Genomic DNA, 12,681 nt, shown 5'->3' on the forward strand with positions numbered 1-12,681 from the left:
AAACTAACGCAGTGGTCGTAGCCTTGGCTCTGGTAGAATGAGCATGCAAGCTGTTAGGGGTTGCTTCTTGGCCAATGTGTAGCAGATCTTTATGCAAAGCACTATCCATCATGATATAGTTAGTTTCTGTACTGCCTTTCCTTTCTTTGCCCCAACATATCCTACAAAAAGAAATGCTCGTCCACCTGGAACTCTTGTGTGATCAATGTAAAATGACAACGCCCCTTTGGGTCCAGAAGGTGGAGTCTCTTCTCTTCTTTGGAAGGGTGAATCAAGCATAGAAGGTAGGCAAGGTGATGTTTTGGCTTACATAAAAGGGTGGCGACAACCTTTCGGGAGGATGAAGGCTTGGGTCCCCAGAAGCAGCTTGTCTGGGTAAAAGGTGGCATAAGGAGGGTGTAGAGGTAGGGCATGCAGTTCGCTGACCCTCCTGGCCGATGAAATAGCCATTAGAAAGGATTTCTTGATAGTCAAAGAAGAGATTGTGCAACGGCTCAGAGGGAGTGCATATGAGGAAGGTAAGAACCAGTATATAAGATCCCACTGGGGTATAATGAATGGCCGGGGGAAGTGGGGAACATGTGTTGTAGTCTTTTCAGGAACCTAGTTCACAATGGTTGAATTGAACAAAGAAAGTTGGTCCGGGAACCGCAAGAATGCTGAAATGGCATACAGATAACTTTTGACAGTGCCCAGAGCGGAACTGTAACAATTCAGGTTATGTCCTTGCCATGAGTAGTTGAGGTGCAGAGGGACAACAGACAGTTGTAGATTGAAGATCCTAAATTGAAGAAGATCCCAGTCATCCATCAGCAGGGCTCCTTCCAACTAATAGATACATTCAACTAATCACATTCCGTCACCAAAGAAACCCACAGCATGTGACATCATAGTGACCCCGCCCAGCTGTGCCTGTTCAGGACACAGCTGGAATTACCAGAGAACCATACTTATGAAGAAGACTACACACCTCCCTCCCCTGATAACCAACAAAACAAACATAAAAATAAAAGTACATGTAGGATAAGTTCAACACATTCACAAAAAACACCCAAAAAGGAGGTCAAACAAAGTGTTCCAAATGCTTTGGTTTTTTAACCAACCTGCCTGACTTTCTTGCGACAAAACAAACCTCTGAATCAGGTGAGTTTTTTGCATCACCACCAGCCCCTTTATGTACATACAGCATTGTTGAAGGTCTTGACAACAAGAATGGGTTTGGAATATTTGATAGCACCAGCCAAACCTGGACGTTTGACCATGACCTCATCCCCAACCTAAGTTTTTTCACAGAATGTTTATCATCAAAGTATTTCTTCCTCTGCTCAATCTTCTTCACTTCTCGCATGCGCCAATTGTCATCATCACCACACGTTTTGCCAATTTCACATTCAAATTCATTGACCCAGGGAGGTTCCACAAACGTGTTTGGTAACCTACCTCTAAAGAGATGGAAAGGCGTTTTTCCCGTAGTGCAATGAGGGGTGAACCAATACATCTCAATCTGTTTAAACAATTCTTCCTTCCAGTTAAACTAATTGGATTTAGCCAAGCAGATTATTTCCTTAAGACCTCCGTTCAGCCTTTCCACCATACCGTTTGTCCTTAATGGTACAGAGAACACCTCTTGTGGTTAATAGATCTATCTGAAAAACGTACTCATCTCTTTTGAAACTAACTGCACACCACTGTCAGTGAGGATCGTGCGAGGAAACCCCTCACGGCCAAAAAGAACATCTAAGAATTTGATTACATCTTTGCTCTCAATGGAATTGGAAATAGAGACTTCTGGCCACTTGGAGAACATGTCAGTAACAACAATGACTAATCTCTGCAAGCCTTCACCATGAATTGGTCCCAAAATATCTAACGCAATCTCACACCAGGGACCTTCAGGCAAATTCCTAATCTCCATGGGTTGAATCCTAGTTTGTTTGTTCTTATCAGAGTGCACACAAAGAAAATTCTCTGACCAGTCGCCCAATCATCTTACCCATGCCCGGCCACCAAAAAGAGTAACAAAGCCTTTCTTTACACTTGGACATTCCCAAGTGAGATACATGAGCATGTTCAATCAGCTCTTCCCTGAGTTTAGCTGGAGGAATCAACTTGGTTCCCATAAAAAGCAAACCCTTAATGACACTCAACTTCATTCTTAACCTTCTAAAAGGCTACGCACACCGTGTTAATAGCTTTCTTGGCGTTCCAACCACACTCCAACAAACAAATCACTTCCTTGAGTACGCCATCCAAGGATAGCACATTATGCCACATATCCTCTGAAATGGTTTTGCAATCAACCAGACACACAGCATTAGTTTCATCAGCAGGACACTTCCCATCATTAGGCACCTCATGCTCAACAGAAACCAACAGTGGGAAGGTATCAACAACAGTGTTCCTCACCACAGGAAGGTACTCCAGGTGGAAATCAAACACTTGAAGTGCAATGACCCACTTGGTGATTCTACTGGAAACCCTTCTTTGTAAAGACTTTAATAAGTGGCTTATGGTCAGTTCGTACCACAAACTTCGATCCCCACAAGAACTTCTTGAGTTTCTTGACAGCCCAATGCACAGCCAAGGCTTTGCTCTCAATTTCAATTTCAAAGTAAGATTTATTCGATTACTAAAAAACAATCATAAAAGCACAAACAATAAATATACAACTTACTGAACAAATTAAACCAAAACAAATTGAGGTAGTCACATTACAAAGTTTACAAAATGTAATCTATCAGCTAAACATAAAAGTTAGAAGACCATACTTTTTCTAGCAGCAATAGATTTTAAAATAAACGTGGCAGTAAAAAAACATATATCTATCTCATTCAAAGTAAACAACAGGGTCAAAGCGGACTTCAGGGTACGGGACCCATATTTTTTAAAAAGTGGTTTCAGATAGATAATGCGCAAATACATATATAGGTTACATGTAAGAAGAAAATGTGTAACACTCTGTTTAGTGACTCCATCACATGGGCAAGGAGCAATGGGGTATTTTTTTATCGATGGAAAAGCCACCAAATGGTGGACAATACCTAATCTCAGTCGGGTCAATACGAACCGATGCGAAGATCTAGTAACCTGAGATAGGTATGGTTGAAACCCTACAGTAAGCTCCTGTGAATAATAAAAGGCCACGGTTGTAAGCTGCATATTCTTAAAATGGCGGCGTTGAACTTTTTCCCTTAGAAAAATTTGTTTGATATCTGACTTAGAAAAATCAGACGCATAGTTTGGATTTTCTATGATATTCACCTTGAAAAAGTCCTTAAAGGTAGTAACCACAAATTTTAACCATGGGGTTTGTAGACATTTATCCAAACAGAGGCAGTCTTTAATAATACTTCTATTAAACCCAGTCTCTTTCTTCAACCAAATCGACCTCCATAACATTAATGGTTTCAGTTCTATCAGGTCAGACAAATAATTCAGCCCCAACTCATTATGAATTAATGAGGTAGGAGCGGACACGGGCAAACATAATAATTTTTTTTAAAAAGCATTTTCCTCAGTCTGGAGATCTCCATGGGGGCAATAGCCCCAAACCCCTGCGCCGTAAAGTGCTGCCGAAACACACTTATTCTTGTAAATGTGTAACATATCAAAAATGCGACGATCCCCCAATTTGATTGAGAATTTAAAAATGCCAAATACGCATCTGGCCATTTTGGCCTTAACGTTTATAATCTCATCATGCCACATGCCATTACTTGAAAACATGATGCCAAGGTAACAAAACTTATTTACTAAAAGAATTCTCTGGTTCTCAATATGGAAGGGTCTCAAGTTCCTTATTTTACGTCCGTATGGTAAAACAAAATTCTTGGAATTATTAAGTTTTAATTTCCTTTCCTTTATAAAATCAGAGAATCTATCCATTAGTTTTTGTAATCCAATGGGGGTTCTTGAGAGGAGAACTGTGTCATCGGCATAAAGCAACACAGGTACCTCCTGTCCCTCAATTTGCAGGGCATCACACTTAACCTTTTTAAGATCAACTTCAATGGCATTAATAAAAAGAGAAAAAAGTAAGGGTGCCAACACACAGCCTTGCCTAATGCCAAGGATCACCCTAATTTGGCTTGTACATTCTCCTTCTAGGCCATAGCGTATTTTTGCGGACAATTTAGCATAAAGTCGTGCCAAAAAGAAAATACTAGCCTGGGGGGCACCTAGGTCCAAAAGGGTTGACCATAGTAGACCATGATCTACCAGGTCAAACGCGCTACTAAGATCAGCAAAGCAGAGGAAAAGAGATCCCTGCTTTGCGCACGTATATTTCCCAATAATGAGATCTAAATGTACACATTGTTCTAGGGTTCCCCGACCTTTCCTAAACCCATATTGTGATTGGGCCAAAATCCCATTAACCTCTGCCCATTCTTCTAGTCTAAACAATAAGACCTGGCTCATAGTTTTTAATGATGAGTCTAACAGAGATATAGGGCGGTAATTTTTGGCTTCAGACCGAAGGCCCTTTTTATATATGGGGATTATTTGGACTCCCCCCCCAAGTCGACGGAATCTTTCCCTCTGTAGCCGCATTAAACACATTAGATAAGACGGGCCCCATATAGTTGTATCGGCTTTATAAAGATCGATTGGGACTCCGTCTGGCCCGGGAGCTTTCCCTCCTTTACTGCATCTTAAAGCAACTACAACTTCAGAGGGAGTAATATTGAGGGAGATAATAGGCCATACGACAGATGACTGACTAGGCAAACAAGAAATATCACTATGGTTAAAAATGGATGAAAAGTGGAGGACCCAACTTTCCTTGCTGACTTGGGAAGTGATTATCGGAACATCATCATTCCTTAAAAATGGGCTGTTGACAGTATCCCAGAAGAGCTTACTATTGGATAACTCCACCGCAACCGTCAACTTGTCCCATGCTTCGGCCTGGAGTTCACATTTCCTACGTTTTAGCCGTTCCTTGTAGGCTATCCTAAGATTGATGATAAAAGACTTATTCCGGGGACTACACAAAAGAGCTTTCTTTAGCTTCTGTAGGGCCTTGGTGCAAGCATTATCAAACCATCCACAGTTCTGTTTATGTCGCTTTACATTAGAGGTAGTCAGAACCTTGTTGATATTCTCATTAATAGTACTAAAACTTTGTAGGATACCTAAGTGGCCCCCCTTAGCTTCAAGACACATGCTTAGCTCGAGTAGACAGAGAGTGACAATTCGGTTCAAGTACGTGTCTGAGTTAGTGGCAGTCCACTTAATCCTGTGGCCATTAGGCCTGCTTAAAACAACGTCATTTACAATAATTTCAGGCCCCTGTTTCTTATTACCACATAAGGACAGACATAAAATGATGCAGTTATGATCGCTAACAGATAGGTCCAAAGTCACCGGGGTTCCACAGAGAGTATTAATATTCGCGGAAATAACTAAATGATCAATTACAGTACCAGCGCCCCTGCCATTAAATGTAGGGACTGGGTTACCGTAAACATCATTTGTGCTCTGTAATACTGCTAGGTCATATTTAGCCATAACAGAGTTCAACAACTTTCCATAAGAGTTATGTGGAAAGTGAACCTCTGGCTCATCACTATCAGCAGCATACACACAGGCCTCTACTAGGGATAAAGGGCAAAGAGGGGTATTGAAATCGCCCACCCAAATGACATCAAAATTAATAGGATTATCGGAGTACAATTTATCAAGAGCATCCATTAATTCCATGACCGCGAACAATCGCGTCTGATTAAATAAGTTGTTATAATAATTAATAATCAAAACATTGCGATCATTCTCTTGCTGTAACCACAACACTTGGGAGTGGTATCCAATCATTTCATATGCCTTAACAACCACAGGCAGTTTAATGGACAGTAATATTAGTAGACCTCCCTTCGTACGGCCTGACAAGGATTCCTGGGCAGGGATATTAAAGGAAACAAACCCATCAAAGTTGATTTGTTCCTTACACCAGGTTTCCTGCATACAAAATAAATCACAACTGCCAACAAACTCCCTCCAGCCCAAAATATCCCGCTTACGTTGCCACCCGGCTATATTCCAGGTGGCTAAATAGTAGCCTGTGCCGGTGAGGCCAGAACAATCGTGGTGTATCTGAGGCAATAGACCCAAGGACAGAAATACATTCTCAGTAGAAATGGGACCTGTTGACAAACTGGGAACCGTGTCATCAACAGCATCCATTCGGATGGCCGCCACCCCCCCCCGGGCTGGTGGATCAACAATAATATTGTCCTGCTCAAGAATAGAGCCCACTATCGACGTAGCAAGATAACCAACACATCCAACCGGTGGCACAATAATATTTGTGTCCGTTAACTCTCCAGAAGGAGATTCATCTTGCATAACGGTGGACCGTCAATCGCAGTCTTCCAAACCCGACAGACCTTCAAACCGGTTAGACAAAGGAATTCCTGCATCCAACCTTTCAGCAGAGATACCAGGTATTAACGAACGCAGGGGGCTCTTGTTATAACATGGGGGTGGGTAGAAAAATGTAAGTGATAAAGAGTTGATCTGGGAGACCGAGTTACTTGCGGGCCAAGCGCAAATATGCTCCACGGCCCTTCTGTCTCTAAAATTTAGAACAACACAGTCTCCCTTCACTGATTTAACTTTAGGACCCACCCAATCCACCCGGCGTGCGAAAATAATTTCTGCTGAAACCGACACCGGTAGCGGCCTATGTTGATTTAACCAGTGAATGCATTTATGTTTTAGGTCCAAAAACTCCTCCCGTTTACCCTCAATCAGTTTTGGAACTCCTGTAAGAACAACAACGTAAGGAGTCGATTCAGGCGGGAGATTCAAAAATTGCCTTCGATCCGCTGAACCAAAGGATTGGAGGCCCGGCTGCCCCATGGGTCTAGTGGTAACAACATTACCTCCAATCCCTTGCCCATTCCCGCCCTTCTCACCAGATAGATTAGGTAGCACCCAGGGATCCAATGGACCAGGTAATGCGATTGAAGATGTCAAGGTTACCTGTGAAGGAGGGGCTACCCCTACGTTGACCTGCAGGTCCTCTTGAGTATGAGATGTTAATCTTGAATCACTCTTTTTAACTCTATCCCTTGAATCAGATCTAGTTTGGAAAGAGGCAAAGGGCAATTCAAGATAAAAAATCCTATTTTCAATACGATCTAGTCTATCATGAATCGGTGAGACAGATTTATTTAACATTGAATCTAGTCTATGCCAAAAATCGTCACCCAGCTTAGTAAGCTTGTTATCTGCCGGAGCCAAGGAACTAGGCAAATCTTCAAGCAAAACTTCCCCTTGGCCTCGATTTACAGGGGCTACTAAGTTGTTTTTGGGGGGACCAAGTTTGCGACTTTTAGGCAGCGTTCCCTTATCATTATCCTTCCCCCTTTTCCTTTTAGAACATACTCCCTTTGTGGCGGTAGCGGAAGATAACTTAAGCATACCCTGCTTAGTAACAGAAGTCGATCTGGTTCGTACTGGGGACAATGGGATAGGGGGGGCTAATGTATTTAAGCTGTTAAAACGACTTGAGGTCTTGTTACTAAGCGTGCCTTCTTCCTCAGGGATAGGATAACACCTTTGCGTAACTTCCAACATTGTCTCAATCAGGGGTGAGGGGCTCCTACTCCCTATCTTGGTGTCATCGGGTATACCAGGTATAGTTGTGAGCGGGGGATTGGGAGATTTAGCATGTCTGATAGAACCCAGTGAGGACCGTTTATCAACAACCGTATCCAGCGACAGTCTCCTCTCCGTAAGTTCTATTTCATGAGCTAAAAGCGACGATGCTCTAATAATTAATCTATCTAACGTACCTACAACTGAACCTCTAAGAGGTGATTTGTGACCTAAACAACCCGGAAATGAATTCATGGTTTCACAATAATATAACTATAACTGTTAAACCAATCTCAGGACCTATGTGCACAATATTTCACCTAAATACCGTCCCACAATAAGCATTTAACAGACCAAACATTAGAGACAGAGCCCGTCCCGTCCTCTGCCGTCCACAAACGGTCCCGCCCTTGTGCCGGGCTTCTCTCGGCACGCGACCGCGCTGCAATTAGCTCGGTTGTTTAAATAACAGTTGCTGTCAGCAGGGGGCGGGAAGAGGACCCAGCTGAACGCTGTTACGGGGCTGCTGGTCCTCGCAGCCCCGTCCTCCGTGAGCTCCCAATGTCAGTTACCGGCAATGCAGAGCACTGTTCCAGGGCGTGTGTTCTCAGCAGGGAAAGCAGCTAAAATAGCAAGGAACTTGACCCCCCTCTACGAACAGCTCCCGCGAAGCGGGGGCCGTGAGGAGTTTTATAGGCTCAAGTAGCGACAGCAGGTAGCAACAACAGGGCGGGAAGAGGACCCAGCTGAACGCTGTTACGGGGCTGCTGGTCCTCGCAGTCCCGTCCTTCGTGAGCTCCCAATGTCAGTTACCGGCAATGCAGAGCACTGCTCCAGGGCGTGTGTTCTCAGCAGGGAAAGCAGCTAAAATAGCAAGGAACTTGACCTCCTCTACAAACGGCACCCGCGAAGCGGGGGCCGTGAGAAGTTTTATAGGCTCAAGTAGCGACAGCAGGTAGCAACAACAGGGCGGGAAGAGGACCCGGCTGAACGCTGTTACGGGGCTGCTGGTCCTCGCAGTCCCGTCCTTCGTGAGCTCCCAATGTCAGTTACCGGCAATGCAGAGCACTGTTCCAGGGCGTGTGTTCTCAGCAGGGAAAGCAGGTAAAATAGCAAGGAACTTGACCTCCTCTTCGCTCTCAATCACCGAGTACCGTGATTACGCATCTTTTAAGCTACGGGAGATAAACATAATGGTATTAATGCCATTATCTCCCTTCTGTTGTAAAACAGCACCGAGGCCTTGCATCCTGGCATCACTGGTGATAAAAGACAGTTTTTTTGATCAAATCTCTTTAGTTTTGGTGCAGCACTCAATTTTTGAGATGGTTAAATTCCTCCTCACACGCCTAATCCAAAGTAAAAACCATTCCTTTTCTCAAGCGCCTCCTCATGTTGATACTCAAGTCAGCAAGTTTTCAAGAAACTTGCCATAAAACTCCACACTACCAAGAAACTTCATTAATTCCTCTCGTGAAATAGGTGAAACCATCCTAGAAATGGTGTGAACCAACTCTGTTTTAGGAAACACACCATCACCAGAAATGGTGGGACCCAAGTAGTCAACCATCCTGGTACCAAACTTACATTTTTCTGCTTTAATGGTGAGATTATCTATGGTCAGCCTGCTCACAAACACTCTCAAACATCTCTCATGATCACCCACACCTTTACCGAAGATCAAGATGTCATCCTGGTATACACAGACACCACAAATACCTTTAAGGACTCTTTCCATGACTCGTTGAAAAATGGAAGCAGCTGAGACCAGGCCAAAAGGAAGTCTAATAAATCTGAAAGTGCCAAACGGAGTCACAAAAGCCGTCAAATCACTTGACGACTCATTCAATTTTATCTTGCGGTAGGCTGAAGTGAGATTGATGGTACTAAACACAGTAGCGCCACCCAGCAAAAGAGCGAGTTCATTTACTTTCGGCAAGGGATACTTATCAGTGATAACACACTTGTTGAGGTATCTTAAATCCATACAGAGGCGAAGGCTACCATTGGCCTTCTTGGCAGCAACAGCAGCAGCCAACCATTGGGTGCCCTCAACCTCCTCTATGAAACCACCATCCTTAAGGTTTTCAATCTCATCGTGCATTTCATCATGAACAGCAATGGGGACATTTCTCACCTTACAGTGAACAGGTTGTGCATGGGCTACCATCCGTATTTCGTGTTCATAATCTACCAGACATCCCAATTCCTTCTTGAAAACCTGAGAGAACTCACTCTTCATCCGTGCAACCAGATCAGAATCATCCAGAACCTCAACAGGACACACAATATCTCTGTTTTTTAAAAGAATAGGAACAGTACCACTAGGATCCAACATGACTCCCAAATCACCTTGATGTGACCAACTTATGACACTGTCTGAGAAATGTAAATCTTTCCTGAAGGTAACCTCTGTTTGTACGCAATGATGCCCTCAAAGAAGCCTTGCAATTTGATAAGCTGCCCACCACAGGCACATGGCTCGATATAAGGTTGATATATTTTTACCTTACCAAGAAGAGAATTTTGATAAAAAGTGTTTGAAACAATAGTTATTTTTGGCTCAGAATCAAAAAGAACATGGATAGTCTCACCATGAAAACTAATGGTATTCACAGGTGAATATTTAATCATAGCATCCCCTTCAACTTGCAACACAATTTGACCACAGACAAAGTCAGTATCACCCTCCTCTTGCACTAAATCAACTTCTACAGACACTTCCTTTACATTTGGTTTTGGTTAAATTAACAGCGTGAAGACCTTAGAATTCACACCAAGCTGTGCTTGTCGGCACAAGCACATGAAGATAAATAAACACACACCAGTAACAGAGTGAAAGCAGTGACTTGTAACGTAACGAGGAAAAGTCATGAAACTGTGCTTATGGGCAGGCTTTCAAGAGGCTAAACAAATTGTCCCAAGCAGTGTTACGAGTGCACACTGACAATCATTACAAAGACAGGCAAGTGTCAGTCCCCATCCTGAGCGGAGCAAATGAAACACGCTCCAGCAACTGAAGGATTTACAGAGCGTTTAATTATCCAAGGAGCAATAAGACTCAAGCCCACACTGCAGATAAACTGATGTGAGAACTACCATTAGCTCATTACTGTTGACGAGAGGAAATATAGTATTTTGAAGGTCTCGCTCCATAGCGCAGTTGGAAATTAGAGCACAATTGGCACATAGAAGCAACGTCTACACCATGAAGGCTGTTAGTCAAGGAATCCTTGTAAATGAGTCTCAAATGAACAACAGTGCCAGACACAAGAGATAACAAGGCAGATAAGTGAGAGCTAGGAGAGCAACTGAAATGGTTTCACCCAAAATGTTACTTGGTGTTGGGATCTTCTGAGGCTGCCGACTATGCCAGTGTGACAATTCAGGTTATGTCCTTGCAATGAGTAGTTAAGGTACAAAGGGACAACATAAGTTGTAGATTGGAGATCCTTTAATTACAGAAGATCCCAGCCATCCATCAGCAGGGCTCCTTCCAACTGACAGGTGCATTCAAGTAATCACATTCCTTCACCATAGAAACCCACTGCATGTGACATCATAGTGACACCCCCACAGCTGTACCTGTTCAGGACACAGCTGTGATTACCAGAGAACCATACGTATGAGGAATACCACAAGAACCCTGCTAGGCCAAAGAAAGAACTAACAGCAGGACCTGGGATAAGGGTTTAAAAAGAGGATCAATGTGTCTGGATGCACACCATGCTACAAATTTGTCCCAACAGCAGGCAATTACCTTCTTGGTGGAGGAACGCCTGCATGCCAGAATAACATCACAGCCTTGGAGAGAAAGGTCGAAAGCTGTTAACTGTCCCTGCTCAATCTCCACGCATGAAAGCAGAGGGTGAGCAGGTTTCGGTGATGAACCCTCTCCTGCTGCTGCGACATAAGATCCTCCTGAAGAGGCAACCTGATTGGAGGACCAGTGCTCATGCTCAGAAGTTCGGAACACTAAACTCTGTGCCCAATCCGATGCCACAAGAATGACTTGGGCCTGCTTGTACCTGATCTTCTTGAGAACTCTGGAAGATCTAATATCGGTAGAATGGTGTACAAGAGGCCAGAGTTCTACTCGAGACGAAAAGCCTTTCAGAGCAAGAACCGCCTTGGAAACTCCAGCGCATTGCACAGTCTAGGTGGCACACAGATCTAACCAAAACTCCCCCTATTTTTGAAAGAGACTTTACACCACCTCCGGGTGGTGATGCAATTTGTGATCCACTAGGCATCGACGGCTGAGTTTATCTGCTCTGGCATTCAGAGAGCCCACCAGGTGTTTAACAAACAGGAATATGCAGTGACACTCCAGCGATGTCTAGAGGCTTTGGACCTCTTGACAGAGAATCCGCGACCCCACCAAACTCTGTTTGCGGCACTACAACATGGCAATGGTGTTGTCTGTGAACTCCTGTACTAGCTTTCTCTTGATCGAAGGAAGAATGGCTTTCAATGCCAACCGGATTGGCTGGAGATTCAGCAAGTTGAGGTGAAGCCAGGACTCTGCTGGAAATCAGAATATTCTGATATCCACCTCTCACAGATGGCCGCCGCAGCCAAGAAGTGATGCATCTTTCACTACCATCAGCTTTTGTTGGGGAAGGGAGAGGAGTCTGTTGCTGATTCAATCGTGGTTCGTCAGCCACCACTGCTGGCCTTTTGTAGTTCCCTCTGAGATTTAGACCAGGTTGGAGAGATTTCTCTGATGCTGTGCCCACTAGGACTTCAGGTCTCACTGCTGATCCCTCAAATGCCAATGGGCATGTGTCACAAAAAGGATGAGGTCACTATGACACCCAACAGTCTCAGTGTCAGTCTCACTGTAATTCATGATAGAGGCTGAAACATCAGAATTATAGTCTGAATATCCTGGACTCACTGTTCAGAAGGATAGGTCCGAAACTGCACTGTGTCAAGAATGGCCCTAATTAAAGGAAGCGCCTAGAAAGGAGCCAAGTGTGGGCTCAGTACGTTGATTATGAACCCCAGTGAATGCAGAGGGTAGCCATAGTATGAAGGTGGGAGAAGACTACTGGGGTGAGCCCGCCTTCAACAGTT

At 43.9% G+C, this 12,681-nt stretch overlaps 1 protein-coding gene across 1 annotated transcript in view; it reads right to left on the reverse strand.

Moving 5' to 3' along the window:
* Positions 1–12,681, reverse strand: part of DCTD (dCMP deaminase) — a 181,303-nt gene that overhangs the window by 49,417 nt on the left and 119,205 nt on the right. The window lies entirely within an intron of this gene.

This window comes from Triturus cristatus, chromosome 2_2, assembly GCF_964204655.1.
Source record: "Triturus cristatus chromosome 2_2, aTriCri1.1, whole genome shotgun sequence".
NCBI lineage: Eukaryota > Metazoa > Chordata > Amphibia > Caudata > Salamandridae > Triturus > Triturus cristatus.